The following is a 21067-nucleotide window of genomic DNA, read 5'->3' as shown; positions in this document are numbered from 1 at the left end:
CAGGAGATTTAAATAATCTAATAATAAATAGGATTATATATTATTAAATATGCTTGGAATAATAAGAATACATTTAAAAAAAAAGTTTTTTAATTTCATATTACACAATAATAAGAATACATTTTGTAAATAAGCTTAAAGTTAATTTTATTTACAGCAGAAAAATTGTGTGACTTGTCACGTGAGCAGCATGTTCTAGGGTTCGTAGGATCACATAACTCACTCCTCTGTAAATAAATAGCCATCTGAATTTATGAGTTTTATCACTGAGGTGATATGTAAATACATTTTTACAGACATCCTAATGAGAAATAATTACTGCCTGAATCGTGCTACAGACTGCTGAAATCAGAGTGTTAATTGAAAAAGATGGATTGAAGAGATTCTTGAAAATTAACTAACATATAAGCTGAAACGCCAAACTTAAAACTGTTTTTTTTTTTTTAGTTCTTTTACCATACCCAATAAAGAAAAAACAATAAACTCTTAAACCTACATCTATGCATTTGGCAAATGCTTTAATTCAAATGACTTCCATTGCATTGATGGTACAATTTGCCAGTTAATGCATTCCATAGGAATTTAACCCATGACCTTGGCATTGCTAGCACTCTACTACTCTAGGAATAATATCACAGTCAATGTTATTTGTTTACAATTACCAAAGTTACATCAGAATGCGCAAAAAAAAAAAAATACCAGTGGAAACTGACCCTAGTTTTAGGATACATACATCTCTTTCTCCAGGCAGGAGACCTGAAGGGCACACTCAGCTATATAATAAAAACAGTGAGATTTTCTAATTGCTCAAAAAGAATGAAAGAGGATGAAAATCATTAAAATGTACATGCCTCAAAGGCAAAATAAAAACTAAATAAACAAAGTGTGATATTCATTCTCACAAACGAAAAGTCTCAAGTTGCATGATCAAGCTTAGGTCAGGCAACGCTTAAGGTGAAGTGGTGCAAGGGATGTGGTTATCGACCTGCAGGGGAGGACAGGGGAGGAATACAGAAAAACACACTGAAAGGTGGTGTGTTTCAGAGTAGGCCATCTTGGCTTATATCCAGACTTGTGGAGGCTGCGAGCAAAGGCTTGTGTGCTCACAAGGACTTCTGGCACACCACAGCAGAGGGGAGGGGAAAAACCATTAACCTTCGGTCTTCCTGCCACAGAGTATTAGCAACCTGCAGCTCCCCTCGGTAGTTCACTGCACTGACTGGGTCATCAAGAGGCCTTCTCAAACTACAACTAAAGAGCAGCTTAGCACATCCTACGTGCTGGAATTACTGTGTGTTAAGGATATGCGGGATTGGGGGGAGTGGGCACAACCTGCTAAATTTAGAATGCTGGTTCGTCATGTACAACCTGACTCCAGCTGAACTGATTTGGATCTTGACTCCAACTCACTGACTTAATGATCTATGACCCATTGCATAAACTGCTTAGATTACTATTAAAAGTTAGTTATTTGTATAAAAACGTAGATTGGAACTTAAATTAGATGAATTAATGCCTAGATTTAGATTGATCTATTTTTGAAGTTTACGCTGGAAAAACAACGGGAGGTAAATTGAGACAAAACAATCAACTCACAACCAAATGGAAACCAATCACTGAATACCAGACATTTAACGTTAGCAAAGAGCCTTAAGTTGTATCCTGGCCTTACCATGTGATGTTTAAGAAGTCAGGCACACAGCAGAATTGAGGCTAAACAATCCAGGATTGCCTTACAAGAAGAACAGCTTTGTCTAAGCTGTCAAAACATCAATGTCAGCTCTATTCTGATGAAATTTATCAAAGTGAAATCGGATAAGACACTATACAAAAACACCAAGCTCCAGGAGATGGAGTCAGTATCATTCCCGAATGGTTCTCCCTTTCATCCTGAAGGTTATACTGACAGCTACCACAGAGCCCACACACAGAAAAACAGACAATCGCTTCTGACAGCCTGTCAAGGGTACAAAGCACAATAAAGGCAAACAAGTGTTTATAAATAAAGGAAAACCAGATGCTCATTTTTAATAGTACGCCTGAGAGCTCAAGCAGTACTGAATCAATACACCTGACAATACCATCACTGTATTCAGAAATCATTAAATCACTGAAATCCGAAATGATGAGAACTAGCAAACCAGAAAACAGTTAAAACAGAACGAATAAGATTTGTACGCCATCTTGAACGAGCTTCAACTTTCTTGCAGTGTTAAAGCCTCTCAGTAATTTATTATGGTGCACTCTTGTTGTGGTTCCTCATATCAGCAAATTCCCATCATTGACATATTAGGACTGCATGATAAAATCGCAAAAACATGATAAAATCGCTTAAAGACGTTTTTTGCAATCAGTGGTATATCATATACAATCGTGGTTTTGAGCAGCTTGTCAGTTAACAATGGCTTTGTTTAGTAAACGCATGTCTATGTTAAAGCACGCACGTGATCGAGATTTACCGCAGATTACAGGCTTTACAAACAAGATGCGCATTAAATATTGCATGCGATTTATCGTGCAGCCTTATTACATATAGTACATTACATTTACATTCAAACATTAGGGCTCAATGTTAGTGATGGCTGGCTGGTAATTGACAAAACTGGCTCTTGTCCTAATAGGTCAATTCTTAATGTCACTGACATTCATTAATCACATGCATTCTTTCCCTCGGTTTTTGGCTGCTAGATGAAGTTAAACAGCTGTCTAGAACCTCTAAGAAAATTTATTATAGCATTCTTAAAATAAAATAGAATATTTAGACAAATATAAAGAAGACCGTAATGGTTTGCATCAAATTCCACTATTTTACAAACACCTTTTTATGTAAATATTTTTGTAGAATGAAGACATACCTGTAGAATAAAATGTTAAAATAATAATTAGTTACACGTACAAACTATTCTATAACTAAACTTAGAAACCACAAAGAAGAATCGAAAGAAATTATATCTGTGCTCTTCTCAGACTAACTTTTAATTTTGAGTTTGCCTGGTGCATTTATTCATGCTGTTTTATCTAGGCTCTGAGGTCACAAATTTTTTTTTCAATCGTATCAATTTTGAACAAATTATTAGACATAATTAAAAGTCATTGTGTAAAATGTATGTTTTCTGTCTAATTAATAGGCAGTGTTGAACGAGTGTTGAAACAGTAATCGACAAACTCAAAATCTCGAAGCTTTACTCTGCCTAGAGTTTATAGCATAATGCTATTGTAAGACAGAATGGGCGAAGGACCCAGCAACACAGCAGGGATTTTCTGGGACACTAGCCAATGCTCACAAATCCTGTCTTCAGTTCTTTCCCTAACCCGGACCCCATCCTGTCCTGCTGCGTGGCGCACCATTCTCCTCTCACATGGACAAGAGGATTTCAGCCTCTTACATCAGAGGGTTCAATGTTAACTGAGCTGGACTGGACTGTAGTGTGATGATGAGGTAATGAGAGAAATATGGGTGGAAAGATCCCATAACACCACCGAAGACCCCTGTCTGGTTGTTCGATATTTAGCATGCGTTTTGATGCCAGGTCAGCACTGTCTAACCTCTTGGGATGGATATTCTATTTTAATTTAAGCAATTACAAACATGCGGTTTTATACTACACGACTGCCTGAAGAGAAATACCTCCTTTAAAAAACATAATAATGAATTCATTAAAAAAAGGAAAGAATAAAAATCAGGAAAAGGATTCTACGGTTACAGAAATGCAAACTGAACTCCAGCAAAGGAGAGTTCACCACAGCCAGCCTTTGAAATCTGTGCAGACAAGAACAATGTGCTCTAATTTTATCAGAGCAAGACGGAGGCAGTGTGCAGCCACAGAAGCCAAATATTAAATTATGTCCAGCTTTAAAGTGGGGCTAGACACCAAATAGAAAGCCACAATGTACACAGAGAATCCCATGAAAGACAAGGAATTCCCAGTGTCATTCTACTTTTACAAGCTCTGCGGTTCAGGGGTTTTTGTGCACCCGTATAGTCCAGAGTGTGATCGCTCATACGTACTGCTTGCCCTTTTTGCCACAAGCTGAACACTGGCGTCTCACGCCTCCAAGCTTTGACCCCAATCCCCTGCAGTGCCATGAGGGACGGTGGTTTCCTAAAACCAGACGAAAGGGGGGAGAGCTGAATCTGAGTGTATCAGAGCAAAGGAGCTCCTCGTTTTGGTGTGATTTATAATTAAGGTTGAGCAGCACACACTCAAAGGGTAGACAGGTTATGAATTACAAGTGAATTGCCCTATTCATCTTATCAATGGCATCAGCCAAGTGTGACGTGATTTTCAAGAGAAAAATAGATAGAAGAATAAAATTATGGTTCTCAATTAAGTGAACAAGACAATAAGCAAAGCTACAAAAGAACAAAATGCCAATATGGATAAACAGTACTAGAATAATGCGGGGGGTGGGGGGTGGCATATCCAAATAAAGAGTAAAGATGGTTCTCTAAAAAATGATTTTTTTTTACATAATATCTAACTGCTCTTTAGTATTTAGATAATAATTCTGAATGTAATTTTTTCACAAGGAGAAACAGATGACCCCAAGATTGTGAATATAAACAGCTAACAGAGCTAGAATCTAGGCTAGATCTAAGAGACAAACTCTAATTGATCTATTTGACTTCTAGTCTTTCTCTTTTCTTTCCTGTAAAATATATGTCAGTACATAAGTTACAGGCTTTCCTTTTTGTGTGTTTTGCTGGAAATCACACAACCAACAGAAAATGTAATATCATGGTGAAAAGATCCCTTTCAGTGTGAAGGAACATGTCAACAGTGAGGAACCTGTGAATTGGAGGATTTTAAGTGTGGTGTTTAATAGGATCATATGCATGTGATGTTAGTTGTACCCACCAGATTAAATTAGCTGAATCTTCTATTATTTTGATAGACAGGAAGAGTAACAGCGAAAGCCCAGCCCTTCACTTTGTACCACCTCAAACATTTAAAAATGCATACGTTTTAGGGATATGTTTTGACATTGACAACGTGATATCACTCCCCTCACAACCAAATTAATATTAAATTCAAATATCAGATTCACTGCATAGTTTATTACTTTGGACCTGTGGTAGTCTGTTATGCTAATTAACATATTTGAGCACAGTATATCTTAAAATAAACACACGGGTAAATAAATAGAACAAAATTAAAGACTATTAAGAAAAAAAAAAAACTTTTCAGTATAAATAAAGGCTCTAATTACAGATTACACGTCTTGACAGCAGTTAGATACATCTAAAACAGTATTTTACCCAAGCTATCATTTAGCTGACCCAGTCAGCAAAGTAACTAACAGTAAACACATTACAGGTCAACTAGTCTACCTGCAGTAACTTGGTTAGGCGCGTTTATGGTCAAGCTTGTCGCTGAGTTAGAAGCTACAAGCTTTCAAGTAACAGCCCAGATTTTTAACCACTACGCCAAAGCACAGACATGTCTCCAACGGATTAGATTTAAATTGAATTTGCAGACTGTTTTAGAGACGATTAAAGATTTAGCAAAAAATACAAGAAAAGAAATACTGAGCTGTTTATCTAGACAACATCGGTTGCAATCGTATATGTTAAAGAGTCAGCAGCCGAGGTTTTGAAACGGAGCCAGTATTTTAACTTACCTTTTTGTTCACAAGTCGAGCTTTGGCAGCTTTCTTTAAAAAAGTGTTGCATGTTGTACGGCGGTATAAAAGGCCTTTTTTCCCGAAAAAAAAAATGTACCCGTAAAAACAGACAGACCCAGGTAACACTGTACTGAATGAGCAGCTGAAAGAGTCCCAAAAAGGCAACAGAACGAAAATAAACGCAAAATTCAGTATGCAAAGGGAAAAGGACTGTTGTGAAATTTCTATGCAGACTCAGAGCCTCGGGCTCTGATGGAGATTATAGAAGCTTGCATGCTGGAAAAACAGCAGATGACATTTCCATGACATAAATACACTCGAAAAGCCAGGAAAAATACATTAAATCAGCGAGGCAGTTTGTCAATTACAGTGGCATAAAGTGGTCATCAGAAATAGCATCTCATCTACGGTGCAAGTAAAGGAAAAGGGCAGTTTGAAGCTGCTAACGTTACTGTCTGGTATACTGACATGAAATTATACGATGCAAGCTGCTTCATTAAAGTGCAAAAATAAAGATAGCGAGCGATGTGGCGAGCAGTCTGGCTGCAGTCGTGTCGAACAATCCAGAGATGCTTTTAAAACGACAGTGGAAATATCCAGGGATAAGTGCGGAGTGTCCGGAGAAAGCGCTGAGAGTGTCGGGTCAGGATCAAACCTCTGCAGCCATTTTGTTCGGTATCAACACAGCAGACGTGCAGCTCAACTCCAGTGGGAGGGGCTTAGCCACTGAAGTCATTTCCATATAACGTTTAACCAACCAATAAGCAAGCAGACTGGTTTTCCATAAAATGTTTTAAAGCGTCCAGTTGAAATTCACAGGGGCTGTTATGGGCGTTCAGCGGAGACCTCTGCACGCTCTCTACACAAACAAACGATTTAAAAAACATTGTTTTCATTTCACACTGGCTGTGAAATCTATCTATCTATCTATCTATCTATCTATCTATCTATCTATCTATCTATCTATCTATCTATCTATCTATCTATCTATCTATCTATCTATCTATCTATCTATCTATCTATCTATCTATCTATCTAGTAGTCGTGATTTTGCACGACATGTTACAAGATCAACATCTTTTGTTGATCCTGGACCAACATTACTGTCCAAAAATATAGACTAAACTTAATCCCTACCCCTAAACCTAACCCTAACCATAAATTATTTCTAAAATCAGTGTGAAATGATAGCTGATTAAAGGGGTCATATGATGTGATTTAAATGTTTCCTTTCTCTTTTTAGTGTTACAATCTCTTGGTGCATAAAGAAGATCTGTAAAGTTGGCAAGACTAAAGTCTCAAATCCAAAGAGATATTCTTTATAAAAGTTAAGAGTTAACCACTCTACCTAAAACGTCTCATTCTAACACATTCCCACATGTCTGTCATAATGTGGAAAGATTTGCATGATGCCCCCCAAATTAAAGAGGCATAACTTTTATTCTCACTGTTGCCACCGCCTCCATGTTGTTTCATTGTGAATGTGATGCAACTTTGTTTGGCCTTCCAAAGAAAGACACAACTAATGGTTAAGTTGTATTTACAACACTGTTATGGAACAGTCTAACCCATAGACTGTATAAAAACATGGACGTAGTGTTTATGATGTCACCCATAAGTTTCCGAAGAGCGTTTTTGAAGCCAAAAGTACGCGGAGCTGGCCATCGCCATCTTGGCAGCACATCACCATGCATCACTCCCGGATAATCGAAAATGGGCAAAAAGGCGGGAGCTGGTTGCTGAAACCATGCACACCTAGCTCGACGGCAGTGTCAGCAACGGCAATCCACCGGTCAAGGTGCGGTCACACTAGCCTTTGAACGTGCAAAATTATTTCGGACGCCGCTGCGAATATGGGCGGGAGCAAGAAATAGCGGTTTCCCCTTAGTTATCACAACATGGGTTAATCTGTGCTTTTACTGTGTCTTTGGCGACGGCGTCAAAAGCATCTAATTATATTGTACTCTCTCTCTCTCTCTCTCTATAAATATATACACACTAAACAATAAAAAAATTTAGAACGTGTCCTCATTCAAATGTGCCATCTGTTCCTGTTTCCATTGACACTGCGAACCATGAAACTTCTTATTTTATTATCTTTTAAATGTATTATATAAAATAGGATGCTGCGCAACGGCTAAAATTAGCACTTCATTTTTTAATTTCTGTACAGAGAGGTCACGCGTATCCATCATTTGCTGGTCACACAACTTCATGTGATGCGAATTTGCAGGTCAGAGTTCACCAAATTTGAACTTTCGAATGCAGTGAAATGCGAAAATTCTCGCATGAGCCTGCGTTTCCGGTCTGACGCATTCGCAATGCATAAAAAGACAGTATAAGTCATTTTAATCAGTAATTATTTCCCCATTGCATGCAACAAATGCCTAATTTGTAACGGGTTTTATTTATTTTGTCTTATCGTGCCATTGTCCTGACATTTTATCCTACCTGTCAGGCACACACTCTAACATTTCTTCAATCGCTTGAGGCATTTGACCAGTCACAACGTACTGGATAGCTGGCCAATCAGAGCACACTGACGAGCATTGTTAAAAATTACACACTTCATAAAGAGGGAGGATATAGAGGAGAAACAATAATATGCATTATGTGGAAAATAATGTGTTTTTTTAACTTTATACCACTTAAACTTGCATTACACCAAATACACCAAATGATGTTCTTTTTAGCAACGTCATATGACCTGTTTATCATCTAACTATGACACACATTACTTGTGAAGGGAGTAATTTAATCTACATTCAAGGATGTGCCCATATAGTATGGACTCTGCCTCTGTTTGACCTATAGTGTGATTCCTAGTGTCACATTCTGAAACACAAAAGGGAGAAAGAGAGAAAAAGATTCATGCAGCAGGGTCAAGGCTTTATGCTGTTGTAATTTCCCATGGGACAAAAAGGGGGATGAAAGGGCTGGCAAAAGAAAACAAGCTGAGGGAGAGACAGTTCATTTTAGTTATTTTTAGTTATTTTCTAAATAAACCCATACGATGTTTTGAAGTACAAAGAAAGAAAGAAAGAAGAAAAAAATCCCATTACATTCAAATGGTTAGTTCACCCCAAAATCTAAATTCTGTCATTAATTACTCACCCTCATTGTCGTTCCAAACCCGTAAGTACACATCTTTGGAACACATATTAAAATATATTTTTATGGATTTTTTTATATTTTTGATATTACCATGATGGCAAGAATGACAGAATTTTCATTTTTTGGGGAACTATCCCTTTAAACTAAACGATCAAATTATAGTTGAGCAGCTTTACATGAAACCTGCATACAACTGACATCACGGGAGGAAGGTATTATCTGACACAGCATTCTCACAGCACTTAATCATATAAAATAACAAGACAAAGCCTCTTTAAATGACACACACACACACACACACACAATCTTGTTGGCACTGTTGTGGCCCAGCCTCTCTCATCAAACTAATTATGGAAAATCAGTCCAGTGCTGGTTTTATAGTGTTTTGGGACTTGACTGGTTAATCTGATTTATTGCACACTTAAACTTAATTGATTGCCTTCATGGATTTAAATGAATAATGAGGAGCTAATAAGCATTGTCTTTGTTTCAAAAACCTGGAAGTGAACAGGGAAAAGAGGATAATGACCAACGAGCAGAGAGAGAGAGAGAGCGAGAGAGAGCATTCTGTCACTCATGAAGGTGTCATTATTTCTGTTCTGCATGTTTGATCGGTTGCCAGCTGCATGTAAGGTTTTTTGTGCTAATAATTCTGTATGAATAAAACGCCTGAAAATACATTGTGTTCTTACGTCATGAAAAAAATCTGGTGAAACAAAATCATAATCATGTACTCGATATCTGATATCAAATGCGTGCAAATGTGTGATACTGGCCATAATAAGTACTTTGAATTCAAGGTACAGTTTCCTTGCTCACAAGATGCTCTTTGGATCATTAGGTTTTGCACAAATAAAGCACAAGGGTACATAGCAAATGCTTAGAAATGCAATTATATTCAACAATATATTTATTAAGCATTTCTTTAGTGCTTTTATACTTCTGGAATATTGTAAATTATATAGTACAAACACTTAGCATTTCTTATACAAAACACCCTTCTAGAGATTGAGGATGATTTTGACAACAAAACCCTGTTTATAAATCTCTGTCAATTTGTAAGTGAGATGAGCACCTAACCTAATCCTTATCAGACCAGTAGTTCTATTGCATTCATTTCCTCAGGTTAAGCCTAATGCAGAGCAGACGCATGGACCAACAGATTTATAAGGCATACGTATTGACAGGATTTGGCTGAATGAAGTTTCCAGTGCAATATTCTAGATCACAAGTAGTCTGATCACTCATTTGCCACTGAATGTTGCTCCAAACCTAATGTATTTAAAAAAATCCTTTGAGATTTAAGTTACATTTAGTTTCTATCAAGCAATTGTGCTGCTTCAGTTGGACAGCTGAACAATCCTAATCAACCAATAGGCTCAGACAGCTTTGTCCAAGCTCCAGGCGAGCACCCGCTCTGGCCAGAGAACCAACACAACAAAAATCTCAACCAAAAAAGTGACATTGCTGCTAGGTGGCTGCCTCCTGGTTCAAGTAGAAGCACAACAGATTACTTCAAATGTGGATTGTCTTTAAAGACTGAGCATACATGTTTTACTTGTAATATAACCTTTGATGCCTCTTGACATGTTAGACTATGGATAGGTTTTTTTTTCTGTCATGGGGGACTCCTGGTCCACTACAGTCACTACAGCATTTCCTATGTTTTGATTTGCTTTTCAGCTGTATGAATCTTGTCCTTTAATTTGTGAAGAGCTTGGCTCAAACTATGAACCTCACATTATGAACTCTATTTGCCGAAAGAGCACAGATGAATTCCACCTCTGTTGTGAACGTTAGAGGCATTTATCCCCTCAGGCGAGGGGTGATATTCAGGAGTACACAGCTGTAATAGGGGTTGTAAATGGGTTAATTTAGTTTTTGGGAAGCAGAGAAACAGAGGTCTTTTGCCACAGGCAGACATAGTGCAGGGGAAAACGAGATAGGAAAAGGAAAAGTGTGGGATTGGAGGTGTTACTGTCTATGGTACAACCCCTCCTCTTTCTCTGTGTTTCACTGTCATTCTTTATCTCCCTCTCTCTCTTTTCAGGGTATCATTGTGATTAATGCAGCTTTTCTGTGTGTGACCCGAAGGTCAAAGGAACAGAGGGAGTGAGGGGTGACACTGAGGGGGGTAAAGCAGTGCATAATTCACTTCTGCAGCAAACGCCTCTCTGCTGCTCTGATCTGAAATGTAATCAAACTCGCTTTAATACAACTGGCTTGGAAGAACCAAAGATTGGTGGAGGGGGTGCTGATGGTCGACATAAGCATTCATATAACCGACTCACAGCTAACACACCTGACCAGAGTCACACCATATATAAATATATTGTACTTTTTTTAAATGTAAGTAAATAAGGCCTTCTAATATAAAGTGGTACTGCTTTTTCCAAGGCCAATATTTACAAAATATAGTATATATACTTCTGGGGAATACTCTGGCTTCATGACACCAAGTCAGAAATTTTGGATCTAACAGTATCCACATTACAGTTTTTCTCAGTTGCTTTGGGTATTTCTCGAATCATTCTTGAGATTTGCAAAACAGTAAGTGCATTTCTCAAAACAACTCGTAAGAAATAGCAAAACACAATGGATTACCTGCAAAAGCCAGTCTCTTGCTCAAAATCCTTAGTTCATCTCTCAAAAATAAATATCTGTGTCAATGAACATGTCAGTGCCATCAGAATGACAAGTCCTTGTGTCATTGTGTATGGATAAGACTGATATAACTGATGTATGTTCTGATGTAAACAACTGTATTGAACAGTATGCCATATGCTTATGTATGCCATATATCCATTTCAAAAGTATACATTTAAACATTACTGTATGTGGGATATTGATTGAAAGAGACTGGATATAATTCACAGTTACACTTTTACAGTACTAGTGGTCTGACCAAAAAAAAACAAAAAACAAAAAACAAATCCTTTATAATGTTTTTGTGATATATGGAAAAGGAAATATGGGCACAATGATGAAAATAGGTCCATTTTCTGAATTTGTAACTCTTGTGTTGTCCTCTGTCTATACGGTATATGCTTTCCAACTTCCATGAGATGAACCTTTGAGCTATTTCACATAAATGGTTTATCATTGGTTTATCATCTACATTATCTTCATTAGTCAAGATTCACTTGCACAATTTGTGCCAAATTGACAAAAAGTCTAATAATAATGTGTAAAAATAAAAATAAAAAGTGTGCTTGGCAGTTTGTGACAACTAGAATAACCATTTTGCATTTTTTACATTGACTTATAGGATGAACTAAAGACTAGGTGTTTTGAGGGGTAAGACTATCGCACAGAAAACTGTATAATACATTTTGAGTGAAATGACATTAGCAACTGATAATGTAGGAAATGCTAAATGTGCGTAATCAATTGCATGAATGTACAAAAGCAATCACAACTTGTTCAAAAGAATGAGAAACTGTTTAATGATGTGTATAAATGACTAGATGATGTGGAGGTTGTACAAGTAGTTTTGAGAATTTCATTTCTGTTTTGAAAAATGCACCAAAGTGACTGAGAAAAACTGTAAGAACTAGAGCTATATATCATCTTTAGAAAAAAATAAAAAATTCTTCAGGTCGTTTTGCATATCTGAACCTTTTACAACAATGAATGTATTGGTTTTGAGATTTGGGTAAAACAAGGCTAAACATTAGCACTGGTTTTATAGTATGGAAGAATTTGATGGATGTTTGGATTTCAGTTGATTTGACAAACTTTGAATTGATCTGACAAACTCTGACAAAAGTCTAGATTATTCTTGACAGGTAAGCTTCAAATAAAAAGTCTATGTTGAACCTTTTATTGAACTGTTTTTACCTAAAGAGACATGTCTTTTTTAGACCTTTACAGTTTTTCTCAGTCGCTTTGATACATTTCTCGAATCATTCTTGAGATTTGCAAAACAGTAAGTGCATTTCTCAAAACAACTCGTACAAATAGCAAAACACCATGGATTACCTGCAAAAGCCAGTCTCTTGCTCAAAATCCTCAGTTCATCTCTCAAAAATAAATATCTGTGTCAATGAACATATCAGTGCCATCAGAATGACAAGTCCTTGTGTCATAGTTTATGGATAAGACAGTCAAGACTTGTTCAAAAGAATGAGAAACTGGTTTTATGATGTGTATAAATGACTAAATGATGTGGAGGTTGTACAAGAGGTTTTGAGAATTTCATTTCTGTTTTGAAAAATGAACCAAAGCGACTGAGAAAAACTGTAATAGGAGGCGTTATACACGTCAAAAGGAGCACTATTTAAAAATTTATTATTTAGTTCCACTAAATGACACCAGTAGTTTAGTAGTTACAAACTAATAATTTACTACTGAAACTACAGTTGGTAGCGATTTATAGTAGTCTATAAATGTATTTTTCTCATGTGCTGGCATCTGTTGGAAAATATTCCTCAGTAGGCAAATAGTGTACCTATTTAGCCTTAATTTTAGCAAACTCTCATTTGGTCTTCCTGAATTCTGGTATACACTGTATTATAATGTAACATATTTTCCAATGACAGTGAGTCAAAGTTGAGAACCCATGTGCAGTTATTGACAAATGGCAAATCAAATAAAAGAAAGTAAACAAGACAATGAACCACTGAAAAAAATAGTACTGAGGACCACCTGCCAAGACACTAAACCAATGAAAACATAATACATGAAGAAAAGGAAGTACATAACAATATCACATGAGGGGCAAACTGAATCACATGACACAAAATAGGAAACATGCTATGACAAATTTCTAAATAAAAGATGAAAGATTAAAAAAAAAATGAACAAAACCTAGAACAGATGTGACGTTCCCACTCATGTTTCCAATACCCATGATCTGCTCGATTCCAGATAAATAGTCCTGTCTTACATTTTCTTTTCTTGTTGAAAATCTAGAAAGATACAAAAGGATAGCTAGAAAGCTATTTTGTTTATCTTGAAGACATTTCAATAATGCGATCATTTTTGAACAGGCATTTAAATAGCAAAAAAGAGAAATTAAAACTCCTAGCTGTTGCACACATGCATTCTGAAAAGTATAGATGCTTATGCATGCACACAAAGATCCTCAGTTTTACGACTTCGCTGAGTTATTTATTTACATGCTAACTTTGGTTTTATCAAATAAGACACATTTCTGGATCAACATTTTTGTTGATTCCATAACAACATCGTCAACCAAAGGATACTAATCTAGGAACCAATTCTACTTGAGTAAATCTTGATGTGCACTTTGCAGTGTTACTGCTGTGATAAGATATGAAAAAATAGCCTTCGTATTCAATAACAGCCACTTCAGGGCAGGCACTTGAGTTCCAAGTATCTTTAAGTATTCAATTACTTTTCAGGCGCGAGTAAACAGAACCATTATAGAACTTCAGCATAGGCTTTGAAATTCGTAGCATGGTGTGATGATTAGATGGGCAGGCTCTGACTGAATATCTAATGCGTTCACTCAGCGTTTCTGAGTGATTACTTTATGCTGATATGAGTCACATCTTTCTGAGTCAGACTTAAACAGCTCAAGACTCCCGACTAAGAACCAAGTGAGTCTTTCCCTTTGAGTCTGCAGTATGTGGTGCCATCCATTGCTCTTACTCCTGTGTCTGTGTTTCTAATGTTTTCTCTCTCTCCTTTCTTATTCCTGCACCTTATTTTCAGTCTGAGCACACACACACACACACATTTCCTGGGTGTCATGAATCTTTCATTCGGCCGCTTGCTATAATCCCTGAGGCGTGCTCCCAGGAGACACACACACACACACACACACACACACGCACACACACACACACACACACACACACACACACACACACACACACACACACACACACACACCCATTACCTTACACCAGAGGAGAGAGAGGGAGAGAAAGGGCAAGAGCGAGGAAGACAAATTGATGCATACTGCAAGCCTGAGCTTCAGAGCAGCTATTACAAAAAGCTTGAGAGACCTGCAAAAAGACAAGGAAAGGCTGTTCTTTTGTTCTTGCAGTTCAATACCCTCCACTTCCCCCCAGCTACCCCACGTCAGACTAAACCTGAGGAATGCTCACACAATTTCCAAATGTCTTCCTCAGCCTCATTTTGAACAGTCAGAGACACATCAGAAGCGCTGAGAGGATTTGCCTTCAGGGGAAACATGTTCCCCAGTTTCTACTAATGACCATATAAAAAGACACAGAATCTAATCTGACCACTGTCAGTATAACAGTCTAATGAGCACAGTAAACATACACGATACAAATTAAACCATTTAGGAGTTATAAAAACATGTGTGAGTTTTCCCACATGTAATGCAACATCCTTAATTATATTTGTGTTATTCCATGCGAAAAAAGTGAACTGTATTCATTAATGATGTGTGTGGTTGCACCAGCCCATAAATACACAGTCTGAGCATTCATGCATCCACTTTAATATACTGTATGATGCTACTGATAACAGTGATATCACATAAGAAGATAGAGCGAAAGACAGAGAGGCATGATAAGGCCTATTTTTCTAATAATTAATGCCTAAAAAGTTTGAATGTTTTAAGAATGTTGAAAATAATTTAACATTTACTACAACCCAATTCAAAATAAAGATGATTTGGTTGCACTTTATTTTACAGTATATGCACTTACCTGTACTTACAAGTGTACTTACTAAAGAAAGTATTTATAATACAAGGTAACTACTGTACATAGATTAGGGTTAGGTTAAGGGGTAGGTTCAGTGTAAGTATGTACAGTAGTTATTGTAGTTGCAACAGTCTCACTCCGAACTTGTCATATATTGACGCTTGGTCAGGACACCTTGGCGTTGCTTTTTGATGCTAATGCAGGTACCCCCTTTAGCCTAATTTTTCAAAGCACAGGGTCCTTCATTGTTTTCAGTTGTTTGTCTTGTCTGGTTTTCATGCATTTCGTCCTCTTGGAATAATAAGGTTCTATCTGCATTCCGAGTAGTTTTGAGATATTGAGCTTCAAAGTTTTTTCAAGTTGTCACAGAATAACAATATGGAAATAACTCAATTTTTATAAAATGTCAGATAGAACCTTATGATTTCAAGGGGACGATTTGTATTAAAAAATATATATTTTATATAAATGTATACTTTCACTGGAGCACGTAACCCCACCCCTACCCTAAACCTTCCCACTTTTGAACAATATAAAACATGTAACAGGCAAATAAAAGTACAGTCACAGGTATTTATTGCAAAAACCAACCATAAACAACAGTATGAAAGCATTACAAACATGTTGTGTCGCATTCCTAGTCTTTTGAAGCCATATGATATCTTTATGTGAAGAACAGAGTAAAACTTAAGGTTTTAATCGCTTAAAATGATACCGCTCCGTTAATGTGCTCACATCACGTCTCATTCAAAAAGATACTCCTGTAGCATGACGCAACAGGTCACAAGACACACAAGAGACACGAAAGGCTTCTTCTGGTGGCATTTTTTACATTCTTGCACAGAGACAGACACAGGAAGAGCTTCACGGTGGACTTTTGCCTCGAAACACTTAAAATATGATTTTTTTTTTTTTTTTTTATAAATTATGTCCATAGTTGTATATGCATGTTAAATATTGTGTTTTATTAACAAATGGTAGGTTTAGGGGCAGGGGTTGGGTTATCTGCTCATAAATTTGTAAATAGTGTAATATAAATAAATGTGACTGTTTACATTGAAAAATCACACCCCAAAATACAGTATGCAATAATGGCAATATTATTGCCCAATAATTGAATCATGACGATAAGCCTTTTTTACGTCAGCATATTGACGCTAAGCATTTCTTATTTAAAGCAATGAAGGACCCTGTATGTTGAAAGATCACGCTAAAGGGGTACCCTGTGCATCAAAAAGTGACTCCAAATTGTCCTGACCAAGCATCAGTATATGACAAGAACAAGCACTTAGTATGTATATGCAGAATAGGGCTGTAAAATAAAATGCTACTGGTTATTTTTATTTGTTTACTTTATTTGCAGTGCAGACAGGAGAATAGGAAACAGAAAAAGAGAAAGCAAGAACCACCAGCATATTGGCGAAGTCTTTTACCTTTCAGAATAGAAGGAAGGAAGTGAAATCAAGTAGTATAAATTTACAGACACCTAAAGCGGCCTTGGCTGCATCATCTACCAATCCCCAAATGCATTTCTCTGTGCTGTCTCCACAAATATATATGGGTTATAGTATTCTGATAGCCACTTCTGAAACACAATTATAGTGAGTTATGAATGTGAAAAACAGTGTGTGCAGAAAGTGGGGGAAGGGAGGGCGATAAGCTCATCAGTATAGCTATGGTCTTGCAATCTTGTGTCGCTGCCTCTTGGAGGGGGCAGATGAAGAGGGCAGAGCAAATTTCACGCCTCCGCCAACATCTTTTCAAGCTACACTAGTTCGCCAACTCCAATCCCTCTCTCTGCCCTCATCTCCCCATCCCCCTGTCCCCATGGTCAAAAAAAATGACAAAAGCACAGAAATTAATCTCCAGCTAAACCAGCAGACTATCTTCTGCGTAATGATAGAAAAATAGAATGAGAGAATGAGAGAGAGAGAAAATATCCATTTCAGTGCTTCAGCAACAGTCACAAAGCTGTTTCCATATGCACAGGGACAACGTTTGCTTAATTGGAGATGTTAAATGGCCTATTTATCATGTGTCCAACACCTCTCCACCAGTTCATGCCTAATTAATGTCCATAACTGCATAATAGGATTGCAATTACGTTATTTAGACACAACAACACAGTGTTGACATGTCCCCACCTGTGTTTGTCAGAATGCTGTTTCTGTTCTTATTTTAGCTGCTGCTTTCTTAACAGTGTTACAACCAGCAGGATACCGCTTTTTACTGGTTTTTGCAGCTAATCTTTAAGTGGACATAGCAGGATGAGGAGATGTTTGATTCCACTTGTTATGGATGAATGTTTATTCCAAAAGAATGCAACATTAATGCCTTTGTTTCTGCAGCTATCTTAAATGACAGTGATAAGAGGCAGTACTTCATTTCAGACCCCTGGCAGCCATACACCAGACAGTTTCCCATGGGAGGTATATATCTGGGTGGGGGCTTTCAGACATCCAGTCCTTCATTTTCTAGTCTTCAGACCAGAGATTGAACTGCAGGCACAACTGTTTGCCAAGGACACTTAAAGGTCATTAAGATATCAATTAATATGACTTTAGACAGGGCCACAAAAATAGTAAACTTTCTTTGTCCAGCTTCAGTTATGATCTTTAATACTTGAAGACTCTTTCTGTTTTGTTGTTGTTGTTGTTTTTTTTTTTTTGGTTTGCATGGTTTGCAGGAAAGCAGCATTTACAGATGTAGAGGTGCCAGCCATGCATCAGCGTGATTAAACAGCCTGTACTCACACATTACTGGAGCTGAAGGGCTCATATCCCAACCCAAATGGGATTTTACACATGGATGAACTGTGAAAATCCATATTTCCATGACCGCATCTTTGCATTGCGGCAGGGGAATTACTTTGGCCTCTAACACTTTACCAAAAAATTAGAGGGATGTTCATGAATAGGATGAGATGAAATTCATTATTGGTTGGGTTGGTAGAAATAACACATTATAAATGTGGCAGAAGTATGCTATTAAAAGAAAATTAGACATTATCAATGTGGTAATATCTGAGGAGTAATCGCAGTTCAGCTAATAATGTACTATCAATCATAGGTCACTTAACAGATGGGGGTTGGTGCTCAGGAGCAAAAGGGTTCATACAGACAGAAGATAGAATATTTTTTAAAAAAATCATCTGTGTATTCTGTAATTTGGAAACATACAGGAAATATAATTTTTATTAAACACAAACACTGCACAGTAAAGTCTGCATTAAGGATTTTACTGTTTACAATCCATTTCTTATGAGGTCATGGACCAGATCTCACAATAAACTTAGTGCTGCATATAACACAGCCCTGACCTGACTCTGCAGTAGTTGCTTAGTGACAAACATGATACAGAATCTCAACTGACTGTGTGATGTGGTTATGCATAAATATGTATGAGGTGATGCATAGATACACATTCGACTGCTCCAGACACATTGACGCATCCACCATCCTGGAATGGTCAATGTGTCATCACTCACAGTAAAAATCAATGAGTTTTCATAGATGCCACAACATTGCACAGCCTCTGGTTGTAAAAACTGCTGAAATTTAAATTAGTGAAGAAATGGGATAAACTTTCACTTGAACAAATCAAGTGAACAATGACCCATTCATAAGGGCTGCATCTAAAATCTCATACTTCACTACTATATTACATTAATGTAAAGGAATATCTTTTTTTTAGTGTTGCAAAGTAATTACTTATTCAAGATAAGTACCCATTTAAGAGAATGTAATTTCAGACATACCCAAGAATAGTCACTTGCTTCATTTTTTTTTATAAATTCCAAAGTTTTAATGAATAAGACAGTTTAAACATGCACTTCTAGCAAATGCTGGTCTAATTTTATGAATATGTGTGTGTGTGCTTGTATGCAAGTGACCTTAATATTATTTGTCTCAGTCAAAAAGAACATGTCTGAGAAAACCAGGACAGTGAACCTTATATTTCATCTGACTATGTAAATATACCTGTATGTTCAAGCTCTTTGTGCAAGGCTTTCTCTTTCCTAACACCCTCTGAGGAATTGCATTAAGCACACTCTGTACAAAATCCAATGCATAAGCACACAGATAAATACATAAAACTGTGAACATGTCTGTGTGAACTAGACTCAGCTCAAACAAGGGCCAATTATCTCAAAACAGGATAATTGTACAATTGAATAGTGTTGTTTAAAACAAATAGATAGATGACAGGGTCACTAACAAAGAGCAGATTCACTGCAGCAAAATGAGTGAAACATAAAACAGATAAACTCAATGGCGCTAACAAAGCAATTACATCCATGACAAGGCTGTAATTGTGTCTGATTGTAGTACCATTACATCTATTTGCATCACATCTCATTAAGGTAGCCTTTTTGAGCGCCTGCTAACCTCTAAGCTGCCTCAGGTTTTATGCATTCACTGGTAAAGCCACTGAAATGTATGCACTTTACACACACACACTTTACACACACACACACACACATAGACAATTATTTATGCATGAGTATGCAAACACATTCATGCATGCACACATTCATATTCAGTCACTCGTAGTCACACACACATATTCTTAGAGCTTCGAGCTACACTGCAGAGATCTCTCCATTCAGAGATTGTAATTATGGACTCTCAAGATAAATCAATTAACATGAACATATAGCCTTTAATTTAATCCACAACTAATTAAAGCCACCAGAGGAGGGTGGGCCGGGGTGGCGGTCGAGCCATGGGAGGTGTGTGAGTAATGAATGAAAAGATTTCTATCTAAATCAGTGCTTCAGAAAGATTACAGTAATCTGATCAGTCTAGTTAATGGTGTCTTTATTCTACAAACATGAATTGGGGTTTCTTTTTCTTTTCTTTTTTTTTTTAGAGCCTTGAATAACTTATTTTGAAAGCTTTAAATTAATAGTCTTCAAAATTCCACCCAATTTCCTAAATGAATTTTAAAACATCAATTTTATAGATCACATTCATTGTGAATTGAGTCACAAAGTATGTGTCTATGATTAGGGTTTGTTACTCTATATGGCTTTGCAGTGCTAAATACCAACAAATTAACATCCCACAGTCTGCAGCAGCAGCTGGCATGAAAGGATCTGAACCGATCACAATCTTTCCATTTCAATTTAGCATTGCAGCTGACTACGTCCCTGCTAGCCATTTATCTTTCTCTGCATCCTTCTCTCATTTGTCTCACCCTCTCTCTCGGACAAATAAAATGGAGTGGAACTGGACACGCCATCAAATCCTGGCATAGATTGAATCGGACAGTAATAGTCTGGTCTTATCAGGGTGAGAGCGTGCCGTCTGGAACTAACATGGGCCAGCTGAGAACAGACAGGCACACTCTGGTTGCAGAATTTATGCCATTTTCATCAGATTCATTCAGCCACAAAAACATTTGCTGCATGAGTTACTGCAGCCATTCAACTATGAAAAGTGATCAAGCCCAAGAAATCCAGTCTTAATATCAATGTTTGCAGAGTTTACTCCTCCCTAAGTATACAACGTTTTCTTAATTGGAAGTAAACAGAACACTGATTTCAAGGGTATAAGAAGTCTGTTATGAAAGCTAGCAGCTTGAGGATTCAACCGTAACTGATAATCTAGACCTGTTTTTCTGTAATGACATTTATTTATTTAATTTACTCATAATTGATTTTAATTTGAAGGTGAAAT

At 37.1% G+C, this 21067-nt stretch overlaps 1 protein-coding gene across 2 annotated transcripts in view; it reads right to left on the bottom strand.

The window, feature by feature from the left end:
- LOC127959272 (trinucleotide repeat-containing gene 6C protein) overlaps positions 1 to 6342 on the bottom strand; it is a 47040-nt gene extending 40698 nt beyond the window's left edge. The window contains exon 1 of one of the 2 annotated variants that reach the window (XM_052558335.1): positions 5623 to 6342. The gene's annotated coding sequence lies outside the window, so the exon portion shown is untranslated. The remainder of the gene's footprint in view (positions 1 to 5622) is intronic. The other variant, XM_052558336.1, reaches the window with a different exon arrangement.
- Positions 6343 to 21067: the final 14725 nt, after the last annotated feature.

The sequence above is a fragment of the Carassius gibelio genome, chromosome B6 (genome assembly GCF_023724105.1).
Source record: "Carassius gibelio isolate Cgi1373 ecotype wild population from Czech Republic chromosome B6, carGib1.2-hapl.c, whole genome shotgun sequence".
In the NCBI taxonomy this organism is placed as follows: Eukaryota; Metazoa; Chordata; class Actinopteri; order Cypriniformes; family Cyprinidae; genus Carassius; species Carassius gibelio.
Note: the sequence above shows the minus strand (reverse complement) of the source record. Positions and strands in the feature narration are given on the sequence as shown.